This window comes from Delphinus delphis, chromosome 11, assembly GCF_949987515.2.
Source record: "Delphinus delphis chromosome 11, mDelDel1.2, whole genome shotgun sequence".
Classification (NCBI taxonomy): domain Eukaryota; kingdom Metazoa; phylum Chordata; class Mammalia; order Artiodactyla; family Delphinidae; genus Delphinus; species Delphinus delphis.
Window position 1 is genome coordinate 94,279,931 of NC_082693.1, and position 18,719 is coordinate 94,298,649.

Below are 18,719 nucleotides of genomic sequence, written 5' to 3' on the forward strand. Positions count from 1 at the left end.
CCCAAGAATAAATTTCTAATAGCATTTGTAGTTAAGAAAGAAAGAAAAACAAATTCCATTGTCAAGCCCTGGGGCACGTGACTAAGCAATCTTGATAAAGGCACTAACAAACCAAGTTACGCTCAAAGAGATTTTACTCAGTTATTTGAAAAACAGAATGGAAAGAGGAGCAATAGACAGTACCAACATCTGTGGGGCTACACCTACATTGCATCACTTAATCTTGATATTATTCCTACAAGAGAAATATATCCCCCCTTTTACTGATGAGGGCACAGGCCCAGAGAAGTTGATACTAGCTCAGGGTCACACAACCATTAAGTGGCTTCCATGGCCCATACTCTTTCCACTAAATAAACGTTTAAATAGAGATCTAAATTACAGAAAGTCTTCCACATGACTAATGTACTAATAGGTAAATAAGTTTACACATATGTGTATGTGTGTGTGTGTGTGTGTGTTTCATCTGGGAGTCTAACCACCAATTGTAATACTTCTTCAGTGGGGAAAGTGTTTAGGATTCCTACTTGGAGACAGACCACCAGAAAGCACCTCTGAAGAGACAAGGGAGTTTGGTGGCAAAAGCTATCCAAGTTATTTGCCCTTAATGAAGCCAAAGGAGCTTCTCCTTGAAGGCAGCCTATACTTTCTTGGGGCTAGCAGCAGTGACTCCCTAAGAAAAGCTTATAGGGATTCATGTACAAGGACCATTCCAGGACTGTCTGTAAGTGATTTAGGGTGGTGACACTGAGCAACATGTACGTGCAAAAACAACTATTCCATCAACAAATAAAACCAAATAAGACAGACTCCCCTGGTGGCACAGTGGTTAAGAATCCGCCTGCCAATGCAGGGGACACGGGTTTGATCACTGGTCTGGGAAGATCCCACATGCTGCGGAGCAACTAAGCCCACGTGCCACAACTACTGAGCCTGCAAGCCACAACTACTGAAGCCCGCGCGCCCAGAGCCCGTGCTCTGCAGCAAGAAAAGCCACTGCAATGAGAAGCCTGCGCTCCGCGACGAAGAGTAGCCCCCGCTCGCCGCAACTAGAGAAAGCCTGCGTGCAGCAATGAAGACCCAATGCAGCCAAAAATAAATAAACAAACGACAGTGTACATGAAAGCCCCTAACAGTGGCTAGCATAAAACAGGTAATAAAAGCAAGTTTCTTCCATTCTCTGCTCTGAGTTATTTGTACAAAAAAAACAAATAACTGCTGGACGGAGCCACAACATCTTACTTAGTTGGGAAAATTGATGAAATTCTCTTTCTGTCAAACCCAGCCAGATTGAGTTTAAATATCTGGGCCTATATTTGCTAAGAACATCAGGGACACAACCACCAACATTTTAGAAGTCAGAAGTCTTCTCTTAAGGGTTATTTTATTTCCTCCATCATTCAACAGCATAGCAAATGGACAAAAAGGTATCTTTAAAGCAAGTCTCCCCAAGAGCTGAGTGCAACACAACTCAGCAAAACCACCAAACTATCACTGCAGTCTACGTTACAATCTGCACTCCTCCACTTCAATCATCACTAAGTGGTCGTACACAACCTGGCATATTAAATCATTACTAAAGACTTCATATTAGGGCAAATTATTTTTCAACTATTTTAATGGTTTAACTTTTGAAATGGAATGATCTTTTCTATAAAGTATTCTTTTAAATTAATTCTACGGCTTCCCTGGTGGCACAGTGGTTAAGAATCCGCCTGCCAATGCAGGGGACACGGGTTCGAGCCCTGGTCCGGGAAGATCCCACATGCCGCGGAGCAACTAAGCCCGTGCGCCACAACTACGGAGCCTGCACTCTAGAGCCTGCGAGCCACAACTACTGAACTCCACGTGCCACAACTACTGAAACCCGCAGGTCTAGAGCCCATGCTCCACAACAAGAGAAGCCACCGCAATGAGAAGCCCACACACCTCAACAACGGGTAGCCACCACTCGCTGCAACTAGTGAAAGCCCGTGTGCAGCAACGAAGACCCAATGCAGCCAAAAATAAAATAAATAAAAATAAATAAATTAAAAAAATTAATTCTATCATTTAGATGCTCTGAGATTCAGACTCTGAGGTGAACAATCTCCTACTGTAATTAAAGTTGAGATAGTGTGAAATGGTGATAACTGACTGCTGGAGTGAACACAGTGACCAATGGAAGGATCAAATGAAAATCACAGAAGGGCCTTTTGGGATTAATGCTCTTACAGGGGAAAAGAACTCAGACTAAAGAGGTTAGACAACTTGATCAATATTGCACCGCTTATGGGACTTCCCTGGTGGTCCGGTGGTTAAGAATCCGCGTTCCAATGCAGGGGACGCAGGTTTGATCCCTGGTCAGGGAACTAAGATCCCACATGCAATGCAAATACTGAGCACAAGCGCTCTAGAGCCCATGTGCCACAACTAGAGGGAAGCCCGCATGCCGCAGAGAAGAGCCTGTGCACTGCAATTAAGACCCGACACAGCCAAATAAATAAATAAAATTCTTTTTAAAATGCCACATCTTATTAGTGACAAAATGAGGGTTTTTTTAAGCCCCACGCCTACTGATGCCCCATTGGCCAGCTGACCTCTCCCTAATAATAATAGCTGCCACTTACCAGATAATTACAATGTGCCAGGTGCTGTACTGAGGGTTTTACATATGTGATCTCACTTAATCTCACCACAATCCTATGAGGAAAGCATTTTGTAAATAAGGAAACCAGGATTCAAACCCAAGTCGGTCTGATGCCGAACGAAGTCTTTTGTTTCAACCACTACACTAAGCCTCTCTCCTTTCCATTCATTCATTCATTCATCAAATACTCGCTAAGCAAGGATAATGTGTCAGGTACTGTCTCAGCCCTAGAGATACTAGTGATGAAGGCAGACAAGGTCCCTACCCTTATGGCTCTTATGGTAACAAGTAAAAAATTAAGCACTTCAGATATGACTGATAAGTGTTGGGGAGGAAAACAGTACTGTGATAAGAACTATAGAGGCAACATCATGCTACCTACCAGTCACAGATGAAAACACTGAATATGTAAAAGACCACCACCTCATGTCCATTAGCATGTCTACTACGGAAAAAAAATAACAAGCACTGGTAAGGATGTGGAGAAACTGGAACGCTTGTGCACTGTTGGTGAGAATGTAAAATGAAAGTAAATTTAATCTTAGATAGTGAAATGACTGAAGATTCTGAATCCTTCAAAGATAAAAGGTATTTGAAATAATATATTCTGAAAGGCAGACAAACCACAGTCCTCTCTTTAGTATGATACTAATTTTAGCACAGGCATAAGTAGAAACAATTTTAATCAGAAAAATGTGTCAATGAGCATAACAGATCTTTCCAAATTAAAATAAACTATCAAGATTACACATGTATGCAATTCCAACGCCCACTTCTTTTTTCCTCATTCTCATACTCCTGTTAACTTTCTTTCATTCAGTGCCTCTGATATCTCAGCACAGAGACAAACTCTGATGACTGTACAGGTACAGGCAGTTCATTAAGCTCTCTTACTGGACTCAGATTGCTGCTGTGGGAACTGCCTGCTCTTAAGTTTCTGGGCTATTATCAGATACAGGCAACTCTTAATCTCCCTGGCTTCCTTCCTAGGGAACTGTGCCAACAAAAGGTGGAGAAAAGACCTAGGTCCACAGTTATCTAAAGTACTGTGCTTTTCACCATTATGGAATCTGAGTTGCATGTTACTTACCTTCACAGTAGAATGTACCATCAATCTTTGTTTTATTTATTAAACCCACTTGGTACAGATCTTATATTAGATACACAGAGAAAAAATGGTACAGCTGTCACCCCCCACCCCCAATGAACTATAACGTTAATAGGAAGAAAAGATCTTGGTGAAAAAAAGAAATGCTAAGTAAAAAAAGAGAAATGAGGGAATTCCCTGACAGTCCAGTGGTTAGGACTTGGCGCTTCCACTGCAGGGGGAAAGGGTTCGATCCCTGGTAGGGGAACTAAGATCCTGCATGCCACATGGTGAGGCCCCCCCCCCCAAGAAAAAAGAGAGACAGAAATAATAAGAGGGTACCATGGGGAGAGGAGAGTCTGAAAACAAGTTTGAGATTGTATTAATCAAGGAAAGTTGTTTTGTAAAGGAGTTAAGCCTTAGGCTAACTTTTAAAATGGGCAAGGACATAGTTTAGGGAAGGGGAGGAGGAAGGCTATTTGGAGAATTCAGAGCAGCTCGATCAAAGTCAGGAAAGGAACAATTATCAATAGAGAATGATAACCAGTGCTTTTTAAAGTTCTGGTTGAAAAACCACGTAATAACTCTGCTTGGTGACCTATAAAAGTACACAGCCATAACCAAATTTGATGAAGACAACATACAGCTGCAGACTCACTGTAAGACCAAGAAGCAGTTTGGTCCTAGCAACACAATTAAGTCAGTCCCCTCCTCCCTCATAGACTCTGACTAGAAAAGAAATCTGCCATTTCTACAGCTAAAACTGAATGACATTCTGAAATGTTTTGCTTCCTCTCATCTGAGAAGTTACTATGTAAAGAGTCTGTTATTAAGCCTATGCTATTTCTCCACAGATAGCAGACTGTAAATGCTCAAGACAAAGAAATAGTAGCTGAAACATTCTAAGCAAGAAGAGCTTACCAAGCCTCTGCTTTTATAAGTCAAATGTAATTTTCATATATATATATATATATATATATATATAAAATCAACTGACAGTTAGCAAGTACTTTATTTGGTCAGGGTTTTACATGTGGTAGATGCTCAGTAACTATTTGAAAGAATGAATGGACTGATTTGTACTCAAGGTACTAGGGCCAGGAGAAACCAAATAATTAACTCCATAAAAATGACTGGAGTCAGAAAACTGCAGGATAAAGGATGGGATATTTTCTTGCAAGGGAGCTGCAACATTCATTGAACAGAAACTGAAGACCTATTACAGGCCAGGCCCTCTTGCAGTGTATGCACGAGTGGGGGTGTAGATCGGCTGTTAAAAACTGGCTGACCTCAACCAAATTTGGCATGCACACATCTTTTGTCTAATCCAGAGTGCTGACCCGTACAGTATTTTTTAAAATCAACTCTGAGGTATAATTTACTCACAATAAAATGCACACATTTGAAGTGTACATTTTCAAGGAGTTCAATGAGTTCTGACAAATGTACACTATTGTGTAGTCACCACGCCAAATCAAGAAAAAAACATGCCCATCATCCCTCATGTCCTTTTTCAGTCAATCTCCACACACACACACCCCAGCCAACCACGGACCTAATTTCTATTACTATAAATTAGTTTTGCCTATTCTAAAACTTCAGTATAAATGAAACCATACAGTAAGTTCTCTTCTGTGTCTTGCTTTCACTCAACATGTTTCTGAGATTCATTCACATTGCTGCATGTATCGATAATTCACTGTTTATTCACCTGCTGATGATGGCATCTGGGTTGTTTCCAGTTTTTTGGCTATTATGAATAAAGCTACCATGAACATTGATGTGGTTTTTTTGTGCATATGTTTTCGTTTCTCTTAGACAATAAACACCAAAGAGGAGGATGGAGAGACTTTAGGAGAGACTGACCAATTGTTTAGGTCAAACTTTAGGAGAGACTGACCAATTGTTTTCCAAAGTGGCTATACCATTTCACACTGCTACCAGCAACATACATTAATTCTAGTTGTTTCAAATCCTCACCGATAGTTGGAATTGTCTTTTTTTTTTTAATTTTTAGCTATTCTTGTGGGTATGAAGTAGTATCTCATTGTGGTTTTAATTTGTACTTCCCTGGTAACTAATGATGTGGAGCACCTTTTCATATGCTTTTAGGCATTCAAATATATTTTCTTCTGTGAAGGGTCTATATAAACTTCTGCTCATTTTTAACTGGGCCATTTGTCATATTACTGAATTTTAAAGTGTTTCACAGATTCTGGATTTAAGTCATATATATGTGTGTGTGTGTATATATACATATCTATATATAGATATATAGATAGTATGTGTGTTTGTAAATGTTTCCTCCTAGCCTGTGGCTTACCTTTTCATTTCTTACAGTATATTTTGTAGAAAAGAAAGTTTTGCTTTTGATATGGTCTGATTTATCAATTTTTTCTTCTATGGTTGGTTCAGGCTTTCTGGGTCCTAAAAAAACCTCTGTCTACCTCAAGGTCACAAAGATCTTCTCTTATAATTTTGTCTATAAATTTTATGGCTTTAGTTTGTATGTTTAGGTCTACGAGCCACTTCAAATTAATTTTTCTGTATAGTGTGAGACAGGGATTAAGACTCATTACTTTACATGCAAACATCCATCAATTGTTCCAGCAACATTTCTTGAAAAGACTATCCTTTCCCCTCCTGAATTATGTTTTAGCCTTTGCTAAAAAACCAATTGATCATATGTGTCCCCTTCAGGACTCTATTGTGGTCGATGCTCAATATGTTTTTTCTACACCAACATCACAGTGTCTTTATTACTCTAGCTTTATAATAAGTCTTGAAATCAGGTAATTTAATTCCTCTAAGTTTGTTCTTCCACTTCTAAGTTGTTTGGCTATTGTAAATGCTTTGCAATTCCATATACCTTTTAGATTCAGCATGTCAATTTCCACAAAAAAAGCCTGTGGGGATTTAGATTGTAAACACACTGAATCTTTAGATTATTTGGGGCAAAGTGGACTGTTTAACAACACTGGGTCTTTCAAACTGCGATCACTGTACACATCTACTTATTTAGGTCTTCTTTAATTTTTCTCAGCGATGTTTTGTGATTTTCAATGTAAAAGTTTTTTATGTATTTCAGTAAATTTATTCCTAAGTATAGAAATCTTTTAAATTCAAATTGGTTGTCAACATTTTAAAATAGAGAAAATTCACAATTTAAAAAAAATCCAGATTTCTGGCTTCCCTTGGAAAAAATCAGAAGATCAGCAATTCTGGGCCAATACTCCCACATGTCAGCAATATATCAAAATTGAGTAGTGGCTGCCCTCTCTAGACAGGGCACGTTCTCTCCAACTGCTACAGTTCCTACCACTCCTTATTAAAAAACCCTGACCTACCCAATTCCATTCATGTAAGTTATCTGCTTGGAGCCTACATACAGTGAAAGGCTTAGGGAAAGAGGAACAGTGATATGATTAAATTGGCATTTGAAACTTTGGCTTCACTGTGGAGAAAGAGTCAGGGGGAAGGCTGGAAGCAGGAAAATTAGCTAAGAATTTATTGAAGAGGCCCTGGAAAGAGCATGGCTTGGACTAGCTGGAGTGGCTTTAGTAGAAGAAATGAGAAGTTGACAAATGAGATAATATTTATGGAGTGATTATTAATAGAAACTGATGATGGAATGGATGTGAGGACAGAAGGAAATGTCAAAGATGACCCTTCCGATTTCTGGCTTATGTAACTAGGTGGACAGAAGTGCCATTTACAGAAATGGGGGACACTGGAGCAAGAACAACTCTGACAAGAGGAAACGAAGGTTAAAAGTTCAGTGTGAGGGCTTCCCTGGTGGCGCAGTGGTTGAGAGGCCACCTGCCGATGCAGGGGACACGGGTTCGTGCCCCGGTCCGGGAAGATCCCACATGCCGCGGAGCAGCTAGGCCTGTGAGCCATGGCCACTGAGCCTGCGCGTCCGGAGCCTGTGCTCCGCAACGGGAGAGGCCACAACAGTGAGAGGCCCGCGTACCGCAAAAAAAAAAAAAAAAAAGTTCAGTCTGAAATGTAAATTTGAGGTGTCTGTGAGACATCCAAGTAGAAGTGGCAGAGTGATTTGTGTTCAAAAAAAGACAGACACATTTGGGAATCATTGGCATGTAACTGGTGGTTAAAGCTATGGGATTAGATGGGATCTCCTACAGAGAGAGACAATAAGAGGGTTTGAGCCCGAGTCCTGAGAAAATCCCACACTCAGGCCAGGATGAAAAACAGCCAGCAAAAGAGACTGAGAAAGAATGGCAGGAGAGGTAGAAGGAAGGGATAAGGTATTAGATGAAAAACTAGGAGAATCATGTCATACCAAGAATATAAAATGGTTCAAGAAAGAAAGTGATCAACTACATTAAATACCACTTGGGAGGAAAAACAGGAATGAAAATATCCATTCCTTCATTCAGTAATTCATTCAAAAAAGATTTAAGCACCTACTACATGCCAGGTATTGATGGTGCTGAGGACACAACAATAAACAAAACAAAGTACCTGCCCTTGCAGAGACTATCATCTAGTGGGAGGAGACAGTAAATAAATACATGTCAAGGGGTGATTAATCCTGTGGAGAAAGTGAAGCAGGATAAGGGAAATAGGGAATGCCTGGGATTGGGGAGTAAAGTGGCTTTTTTAAATATGATGGTCTAATAATGTAATATCTGAGCAAAGATCTGAAAAAAGTGAGGAAGTAAACCATGTGAAGATCCAAGGATAGAGTATTTCAGGCAGAGGGAACAGCAAACACAGAAACCTGGTACAACCCAATAACAGCAAGGAATCCAGTGAGGCTGCAGTACAGTAAGCAAGGAGGAGAGTGGAAGACCATGGAATTGACTCTGGACAGCAAATCATAAGCTCTATGATCTACTTTCAGGAAATAAGTTCAGGACACTGTCCTTTAAGTCAAGGGAGGACAGGTTAAGAAGAGGAGGTGAGTCACTTTCATTCATTCAAGTATTTACTGAGCATCTATTATATGCCATGCCAAGCACTATGCTGCATGCTGGGAATTCAGCTGGGAATAGACAGACTTGGGCCTTAGCCTCATGAAGCTTATGAGAAGAAAAACATAAAATAATTACATAATTATTTAGCTGCAATTGTGGCTAGTGCTACAAAAGAAAAATTCTGGGTGCTATGAAAGTTAACATGAATTTAACGTCCATTATGTGCTAAATGCTTTACGTGTAACTTTATTTACCCCCCACATCTATCCTATGAGGAAGGAGAGATTCAGAAAGATTAATTCCCTCACCCAAGATCACAGAGCCAATGAGCAGTAGAGGCACAATTGAAAACAGGTGCGTTCAACTCTAAAACTCATCAATACTATCTCCAAAGAGCAGGGAAAATCTACTCTTCTTTTTAAAAATAAAACAAAAAGAGTGGCCAGAAAAGTAGAAACAATCATGCAGGTAAAGTCTTGAGAATTCCTGCTCTAGAAAGAGCTTTCTAAGCTCACTTGATGAAGGTGAATTTTGGAGCGTATTCAAAAATCCCTTAACACTCTCCAAATAGAACAAAAGGTTACACTATAATTAACTCAGTTTTATTTAGGCACCCAAAAGGTTATTAAACATGTTGAAAGTAAAATGTCATGAATAGCTTATCCAAATTGTACAAGTCATGTCCAGTTTTCACACATACTGTTTCTGCTAGGTTCACCTTCAGAATCAGTTTACAGGTAAAAGCCAAAAGCGGGGAGGGGGGTGTCAATTATGCTACAGTGACTGATTTAGGAAAATGATTAAATAAATAATTATTTGACACGAGGTACCCAAAGATTCAGGACAGATATCACACAAATGAACCATACCATCCTATGAACTTCTACTAAGTAAAGGAAATATTTAAATTTATTTAATTTCAAATCACTAGCCTATGATCTCATTATATTCTTGACTGCCTATTATTCCCATTCCAGGACCACACACCCCACACACCCCAACCCCAGGAAAAAAAAAAAATCTGAACAGAAAGGAAATATCAGCAAGATAATGTGAAATGATCACTGACTCTATAAAATAGAATTTAAGGGACTTCCCTGGAGGCACAGTGGTTAAGACTCCACGCTCCCAATGCAGGGGGCCCGAGTTCGATACCTGGTCAGAGAACTAGATCCCACATGCATGCCGCAACTAGGAGTTCACATGCTGCAACTAAGACCTAGCACAACCAAATAAATAAATATTTTTTTAAAAAAAGAAGAATTTAAAATACCATGAAATCTTTGCCTTCACTGTCATGACCTCAGGGCATTAACCTGGGATGTTAGAATTAAAGAATGTATAGCTCCTGAACGGAAGCTTTAGTTCAAGTGATTGTTCATAGAAAGTGATTATAACATGTATCAAGAATAAGAAAGAAAATGATCCTAACTTTTCATTTCAAAATTGTTTCCCCATCTCTACCTTTTTAAAAAAAAAAAGCCAAGACATATGTGGCAAATTTTAAAAGACTTTAAAGATATACATCATATAACAAAATATAAAATCAACAATAAAGCCAGTTTCAACCACGATAACACAACTCTTAATCTGCAACATGGAGTGTCCTAAAGTATGAGGAAAAGACAGATTTCCAAGTTCCTGTAAATTTTGTGGTAGTGAAAATATGTACAAATTAACCACCATTAAGAGACTCCGGCATAACTTACACCATTTACAGTTACAAAGATACTGAAACACTGACAAAAAATTTTAATTTGGATATTTTGGTAGGCCCTTATTTAGTAAGCATTTTAACGTGCAACTTAAAATGTGAAGTCACTATTACAGCTTTCCATTTCAGGAATGGCAGCAAGATACATATAAGGAATTATTTTTTATCTTTTTTTAAATAAATTTATTTATGTATTTTTGGCTGCGCTGGATCTTCATTGCTGTGTGGGCTTTCTCTAGTTGCATCCAGCAGGGGCTACTCTTTTGTTGCGGTGCACGGGCTTCTCATTGCGGTGGCTTCTCTTGTTGCAGAGCACGGGCTCTAGGCGCGGGGGCTTCAGTAGTTGTGGTGCGTGGGCTCAGCAGCCGTGGCTCGTGGGCTCTAGAGCGCAGGCTCAGTAGTTGTGGCGCATGGGCTTCATTGCTCCGTGGCATGTGGGATCCTCCTGGACCACGGCTCAAACCCGCGTCCCTTGCATTTGCAGGCGGACCCTCAACCGCTGTGTGACCAGAGAAGTCCCCATATAAGGAATATTACAAAGAATATTTTGAGAGCTATAACACCTTGATCACTACCATAAAAAATTCCCACTGTACGGACGTTTTCACTAGCTATGCAAAAGAAAGTGAACAGGAACAAACATTTACTGGAGGCAAAGTTAGGCACTTCAAACATACTATGATAGGGAGTCACCGTTTTTTTTTTTAAACCACCTTTTAATTCACAGAGAGACCTGGTTCAAATCCTGACTGTGATCTTCCTAAATTAATTCATCTCTCCAAGCTTCTCTAACCTCATCTGCAAAATGGTGCTATTAGGAGCTTCCCTGGTGGCGCAGTGGTTGAGAGTCCGCCTGCCGATGCAGGGGACACGGGTTCGTGCCCCGATCCAGGAAGATCCCACATGCCGCGGAGCGGCTAGGCCCGTGAGCCACGGCCGCTGAGCCTGTGCGTCCGGAGCCTGTGCTCTGCAATGGGAGAGGCCACAACAGTGAGAGGCCCGCGTACTGGGGGGAAAAACAAAAAAAAAAATGGTGCTATTATTACTTATTTCACAGAGCTGGTGCGAGCATTCATGAGGTAACACAGTGGCTAACAAAGCATATGCCACTGTTACTCCCTTCTACATTTCTCCATACTCCTAATAACAACCTCATGTTGTAAGAATTTTTAACTCCACTTTACAGATAAGGAAATCGAGTCACATAAGGTTAAGCAGTGAGTCTAAGGCTACACAGCTGATAATTGTCAGTACCTAGCTCTGCTCACGCCCTTACAACTTGACATGTTACCTCACTAATTATTTTACTCTCTCATACTAGGAAGTTTAGAATTTTTTTTCAAATTATACCCATGATACTTTAAATTTTGATACCAAAACAAAGACTTTTCAGCAAACCAAACTGACCCATAATTCCCACAATTTCAGAGGTCAAAAACCTGAAAACAGCCACCTATCTTCAAATTCAGTAACAGAGGATACACTACGGATTTCCAAATGAACTACCCAAATTACTCGTTACTGGCACTCATTTATACAGGAAATGATTTCTAAATGCACATTAGCAAGAGTGAGTGAAGAAGCAAATGAACCAGACATACCACAGAAGTAAAAATATGGTATCCGAAGAAAATAAAAAGAAATTTTTGGGACTTCCCTGGTGGTGCACTGGTTAAGAATCCTCCTGCCAATGCAGGGGACACAGGTTCGAGCCCTGGCCCGGGAAGATCCCACATGCCACAGAGCAACTAAGACTGTGTGCCACAACTACTGAGCTTGTGCTCTAGAACCCACGAGCCACAACTACTGAGCCTTCGTGCCACAACTACTGAAGCCCATGCGCCTAGAGCCCGTGCTCTGCAACAACAGAAGCCACCGCAATGAGAAGCCCGCGCAATGCAACGAAGAGTAGCCCCCCACTCACTGCAACCACAGAAAGCCCACGCACACCAACGAAGACACAACACAGCCAAAAAAAATTAAATTAAATTTTTTTTTAAAACTTAAAAAAAGAAATTTTCACAACACTCAGTCTTCCTAGGATTCTGCAGACCTTTTATTACTGCTATGTGAGTTGGTCTTAAACAAAGGGTGAGGAAGTAGTCCAGGCTCAGCCGCTAGACGGTTGTGGAACCTCAAACCATTTCTCAGTGCCTCCGTTCAACTAAACAATGAGAACTGGACTTGATCAGTAAAACCGCAGAACTGAAGGCAACTTAAGCAATTAGCTCCACCCAAGACACCCTGGCAGTTCACCCAATTTCTTCTTCAACACCTGCAGCAACATGGAGTTCAATTATCTTCCCTCTCCATCGAAGTGATATAGTTAATGTTTTTAAGAATTCTGCAGATTCCTTTGTGACTCAGTCACAAAAGTTCTCATTCTAGGTACTTTTGCTATGGCGCCTAGTTCCACCTATAAGCTCTTCTGAAGCATATGCAACTTTAAGGACTGCTTCTGGCTAAACCCATTCTGCAGATAGAGGGCCCAGGAATTCACAGGGACAATAAGAGGGTATGAGATACCCTTAACAGGAAACTTGCACCTTCTGAGGTCTTGTTTTAACTGTGGAGTTCAACTAATAAAACCACTGCTTCACTCTAACTGGAGAAATAAGTTTATCTGGATGTAGATATCTGAACTGGAAAAACTGATGCTGAAGCAGCAATGATTGACATTTAAACGCCTCCTTCTCAGTACTCACATCATTTTACATTCATTCATCTCTCCCTCCAACCTCACTCACCCATGTCAGTTCTAAGCTACTGCCAAAAACTAATGATGATGATGATGATGATGCATGTAAAGCTGTTCCAAGAACCTGGCATATTTTTAACTTCTTTAATCCTCATAGCAGCAATATAAAGCAGGCACCATTTTTATCCCCATTTTACAGTTAGTGAGTCACTGAGAAGATAAAGTAGCAAAAGTATCACAGTCACACACCCAAGGTCACAGAGCTAGCAAGTGGTGGAGCCGGGATTCAAACCCAGACAGTCTGGCTCTAGTAGTCATTCTCTTAACTACTTACACTCTGTAACTGCTTGTCTATCACACTGATAAGTTACTGTTCTCTTCAACATCAGAAAAATGACTCCACCTTCACCTTACACATAAAGATCAAACATTTGTCCTTAGTGTCAATGCTGGCCTAGACTACTTAAAACATTTCATGGGGCCCTAATTCAGTGTCCATTTCTACAAATTACCCTACCATGTGGAAGGCACACAGTAAACACACAATAAATATCTGTGAATATCCGTTAAAAGAATTAAATCTTCCCCAATTCCCTAATCATCCCAAAAGTGATCTTTCCCTCCTCTGAGTCCTCCCCTCCGCTCCCGCCCCGCAGCACGTTGCGCTTTCTTTCAACACTTAGCTTTTTCTATGCTTCCCGCTGTGATAGCCAGCCTCCAGGCTGGCCCCCAACGCTCCTCACCTCCTAGCCGTCACATCCTTGTGTAGTCCTTTCCTGCAGTGTGTGACCTACAGAATGCTGGAGAAAGGATTGTATGTAATTTCTGAAGCTAAGTCATAAAAGACAGCGTAGCTTGGTCTCTTGGATTACTTGCTCAGAGGGAAGCCAGCGGCCATGCCATGAGGGCAAGCAAGTAGCTCTGTGGAGGGGCCCACATGGAGAGAAGCTGAGACTTCCCCCAACAGCCGGTACCAACTTGCCAGCCATATGATTAGCCTCCTTGGAAGAGGATCTGCCAGCCTCAGTCAAGCCTCTGGATGACGGCAATCCCAGCTGACATATTACTGCAATCTCTAAAGAGACCCTGAGCCTAAAACCACTCAGCCAAACTGCTCCTGAACTCTTGAATCACAGAACCTGTGAGAGGTAATAAATGTTTATTGCCATGTTAAACACTATCTTTTGGGGTAATCATTACATATGTAGGCAACAGACAGCAGTAGATAGCTAATAGCAGATACCTACTCTCTAAAACTGTAAGCTCCTTCAGAGTAGACACTGTTTCCTTGATTCTCAAAACTCCATTAAGCCTTAGAAATAAACAGTGCCTATATCTGTTGAATTGTGTCAGCAGACTATTCCCTTTGTCTGCTGTTCCTTTTCTTCCAAAATGTATCCATTTATAAACTATTCCCTTTGCCTCAAGCACTTCATCTGTACTCCATCAATGTCTTCCCTCTTCCCTTTCAAAGACTTTCTGAAATAAACTTCTGAGCACCTGCTATGTCCCAAAACTGCTCTTGAAGCTGGGAACAGAAGAATCAAACATCCTTGCCCTTATGGAGCTTACAGTCAGGATATGCCCTTGCCATGGTGGTCTCTCTAAATACAATACAACCATCTTCATTAATATGACTTCAAAATTCTAGTTTCCCCCGTGTAAAAATTAAGTATTCAAAAACTTTTACCCCTTTCATCATCTATTTATTATTTATTTATTTATGTTTTGGCTGCTGCACATGGGTTTTCTCTAGTTGCGGCGAGTGGGGGCTACTCTTCGTGGTGGTGCGCGGGCTTCTCATTGCAGTGGCTTCTCTTGTTGCGGAGCACGGGTTCTAGACACACGGCTCAGTAGTTGTGGCACGTGGGATCAGTAGTTGTGGCTCACGGGCTCTAGAGCGCAGGCTCAGTAGTTGTGGCACAGGGGCTTAGTTGCTCTGCAGCATGTGGGATCTTCCAGGACTACGGCTCGAACCCGTGTCATTGGCCATATGTCTGCATATGCTTTTCTTTTACATTTAAATAAATATTTAAGCTGCAGCCTCAAGAAAAGTCCACACCTGTTTAACTACTTTGTAAAGTGCCACACATAGGATCTGTATATCTCAATGTCCTCCATTTTCACTGAATGTTTTCACGGGCCACAGTTCTTAGGAAATATCACATTTATAAGGGTAAAATAAATATCATTTGATAAAAATAGCCTTTATTTATTATATAAGCCCTAGCAACTCTAAATCAAATATGAGGACTTCCCTGATGGGGCAGTGGTTAAGAATCCGCCTTTCAACGCAGAGGACACAGGTTCAAGCCCTGGTCCGGGATGATCCCACATGCCGCGGAGGAACTAAGCCCGCGAGCCACAACTACTGAGCGCACATGCCACACAACTACTGAAGCCCGCGCTCCTAGAGCCCGCACATGGCAACAAAGAGTGGCCCCCACTCGCCACAACTAGAAAAAGCCCGCATGCAGCAACGAAGACCCAAAACTCGTCTAACCCAAAACTCAATTAATCAAATATGAAACATTTACTTCACAGAAAGCAATCTGTAACACAAGCAGTAAAATGATATACGTGGGTGGAACTTTCTCACCTCATTGTATATTTAGTATTTCTACAAAACAGAGTCTTAAAAGAAAAAGCACTTACTACACTTTAAAGTCAGGGATTCAAGTCCTGGCTCTGTCACTAATGTGTAACTTTAGACAAATTATTTAACTACCCTGAGCCTCAGTTTCTATATCCTAAAGTGGAGGCAAAATCTACCTCTTAGGGTTATTGTGAGGACTAAGCAATGCATTAAAAGCTTAGCTTGATGCTTGTAACATAGTGGGCATCAAGAAATGTCCGTTTCTTTCCCCTTCTCTAGGGCTTGTACCCATGGTCCGAAGAGTTGTCAGGAAATCTTTTCAAGCTCAATTACTTCTGTTTGGTATGATCTTCCTCTCCTTTGTCTAATGAGTTAAGATTCAGCTCAAAGGCCATCTTCTCCTTGAAGTCCAAAGGGAAAGCTCCTTTGACTCTCCCATACAGTTCTGGGTTTGTACTTGGAGTTTATGTCAGTGTGTTACAATTATCTGTCACTTTCTTACTCTCCCACTAGACTGTGAGCTCCTCATGAGCAGGGAACATATACCACACTCATTTTCATAATCTCAGCTTTTAGGAAAACACCTGGCACATTACAGGCATGAAACAAAAATTTATTGAATTAATGAATGAACGAAGTCATTACTTAAGCAATACCCATAATCACTACTGGGTGACTGAACTTTATGCTTTTGCCCTTTATGGGCCGAGATGCTGTTCTGTACTTCTTTTGAATCCCTTCCTCATAGCTCTTGACAGAGCACTCAGGACATGGAAAGTCTGCAATAAATACTTTTGGATTATGGGATACATATTAGTCTTCCATCTCACATGATTTCACTCTAAATAAAAAATTTATCCTAATGGATGTGACTTTTGGAAGCCTTTTTAAACAGGGGCTCTTCTTAACAGTTACTAGCAAAGAACTGAAGCAAATGCTACAACTACATTACAGCCAGTTTTTCTTTGCACATGTTTCTGAAGAAGCAGTAATGGTTTGCTTCTTTCTAAATCATTTCATTAAGAAACTAAGTATCATAAAGCCCTTTGATTCGCTGTGAAAAATGCCAACAACACTAGGCAAAACTTAGTTTAGTAACTTTCAGCCAAAGCTTCCCCACCCTGCAGTCACAGGGCTGTGGGCCAGCTGGCTGTACCACCTCAACCCTGGGAGGTGGCTGTTTTTCAACAGTAAAACCGCATAAGTAAAATGTGGAGTTTTGGGGGGTCTTCTAAAGTAAGACACATAAATGTAACTTCTTATTGAAAATAAAGATTCTATTACAGGCTTTGACTTCAGCTGGAAAAGACCTTGAAAAGAGCTCAAAAACTGTCAACTTGGCATTTCAGACACCTTATGGATTTTAAAGTGTGTAAAAATACATGAAGCTGGGTGTAATTTCATTACCACAGTTAAGTGACGTATTTCACATTCCTGTCTACACACATTTCATGCCAAGTATAGGTTGGTAAGCAGTTAACTGGCCACCAAACTGCCCTTTAGTTATGCTGCATAACAGGGAGAAAACAGAAATCCTGACAAAGCCAAGTTGGGCTGGTGCTTACACACACACTGGTCTATCATGGTTTTCAACATCATAAAACCAAACCAAAATTTCTTGGGCCTTTACAAGGGGCCAGGCGCTGTGTCAAACAATTTATGTGAAGTATTTCATTTAATACTCACAACGACCCCCGATGACAGATACTACTATTATCCCCAATTTTCAAATGAGGAAACTGAGGCCCCAAATTACACAGCTAGCAATTGGCAGGTTTGAGAGTCTGACTCAGAAACTCCAACCCTACCTACTACAGCGGATCAATGCTCTTGCATTACCCCCAGGGTAGGGGCTGTAATCAAGGCGTCCTGACAGACACTTCATTAGAGGGAAGTTTCGAATCTGTCAGATTCCTTACACCTGGCAGCATTCAGGTTGCTACACAGGCATCAACAAGTCCAGGTGAGACTGCCTTGCCTGGGAATCCTGGGATTGCACATGGATTCTGAAGGTTTGCACAAGATCCAGGAGAAAGCACCCTACACCCAGTCCCTGCAGTCACGAAACGCCCGGGATGCGGCGGGGGCGGGAACCTCCGTGCCTCCCCACCTGCGAGGCCCGCGCGGCGGCGCACAGGTGCACCGCCGCGCCCCGCGCCGCCCGCCCCGGCTCTGCGACCCCGACCCGGAGGAGCGGGGCGGCGACGGGGAGGGGGCCGGGCCGCGAGGCCGGCCCTGCCGGACCCCCCGGAGGGCGCGCGAGAAGCGGGGTCGCCAGGAGAAAGGATGCTCCGGGCGGGGCGGGGCCGCGGTGGGGGAGGGGTCCCCTGCCCGGACTCTCACTCACCGCCTCGCTGTCCTCCCGGCCCGGGCTCTGCGGCGGTCCCCGCTCCGGCTCTCACCGCGCGCGTCTTCTCCCAAGGCTCAGCGTCCAGCTGGGACGCGCGGAGCTGCGGAGAAGTCGGCGCGAGCGGAGGGCGTGCAGCGAGCGGAGCTGAGAGGGTGGGAAGGATGGGACAGTCGCTCTCGCCGCCGCCGCGGACACCACAGACACGGCAGCGGCCGGCTCCTCTCAGCCACGGAAGCTGCGGGCCCTCCCACCACACCCGCCTCCCGCCCCCCACAACGCCCGCTGGAGAACTGACAGCAGCGCTGGCCAATCAGAGGCCTCGTGGAGGCCGGGAACCGCGGACTAAGGGGAGGGCGGGGGGACAAGAGGGATGCGAGGCTGGCGAGGATGGCGGCGGGACTTCCTGTGACTGACGGTCCAGCGCAGCCAATAGGCAGCAGGGAGATGACCTCATGCCGAGGGAAGTCTGGAACTGGCGGAGTGGCAGCGAGGAGGTGGGAGGAGGTCGGAGACGAGCCGGAGACGGGGCGCTGGGGCCTTAAAGAGGCCGCAGCCCATTGGTCACCCAGTCACGGGAAGGGCGGTGGACCCGGCCAGACCTCGCTAAGTTGCCAAGGGGTCAATGCCGCGAGCGCTTAGTGCATTAATCCTCCCGACCCCATCACAATCCTTCTAGGGGCCTGAAGGGTCCCCGCCTGGGGCTCA

General features: G+C 42.7%; 1 protein-coding gene across 1 annotated transcript in view; it reads right to left on the bottom strand.

The window, feature by feature from the left end:
- The window catches only part of MRTFA (myocardin related transcription factor A), a 199,854-nt gene extending 181,620 nt beyond the window's left edge, over positions 1-18,234 (bottom strand). The window contains exon 1 of the mRNA XM_060025712.1: positions 18,012-18,234. The gene's annotated coding sequence lies outside the window, so the exon portion shown is untranslated. The remainder of the gene's footprint in view (positions 1-18,011) is intronic.
- Between the last annotated feature and the right edge of the window lie 485 nt (positions 18,235-18,719).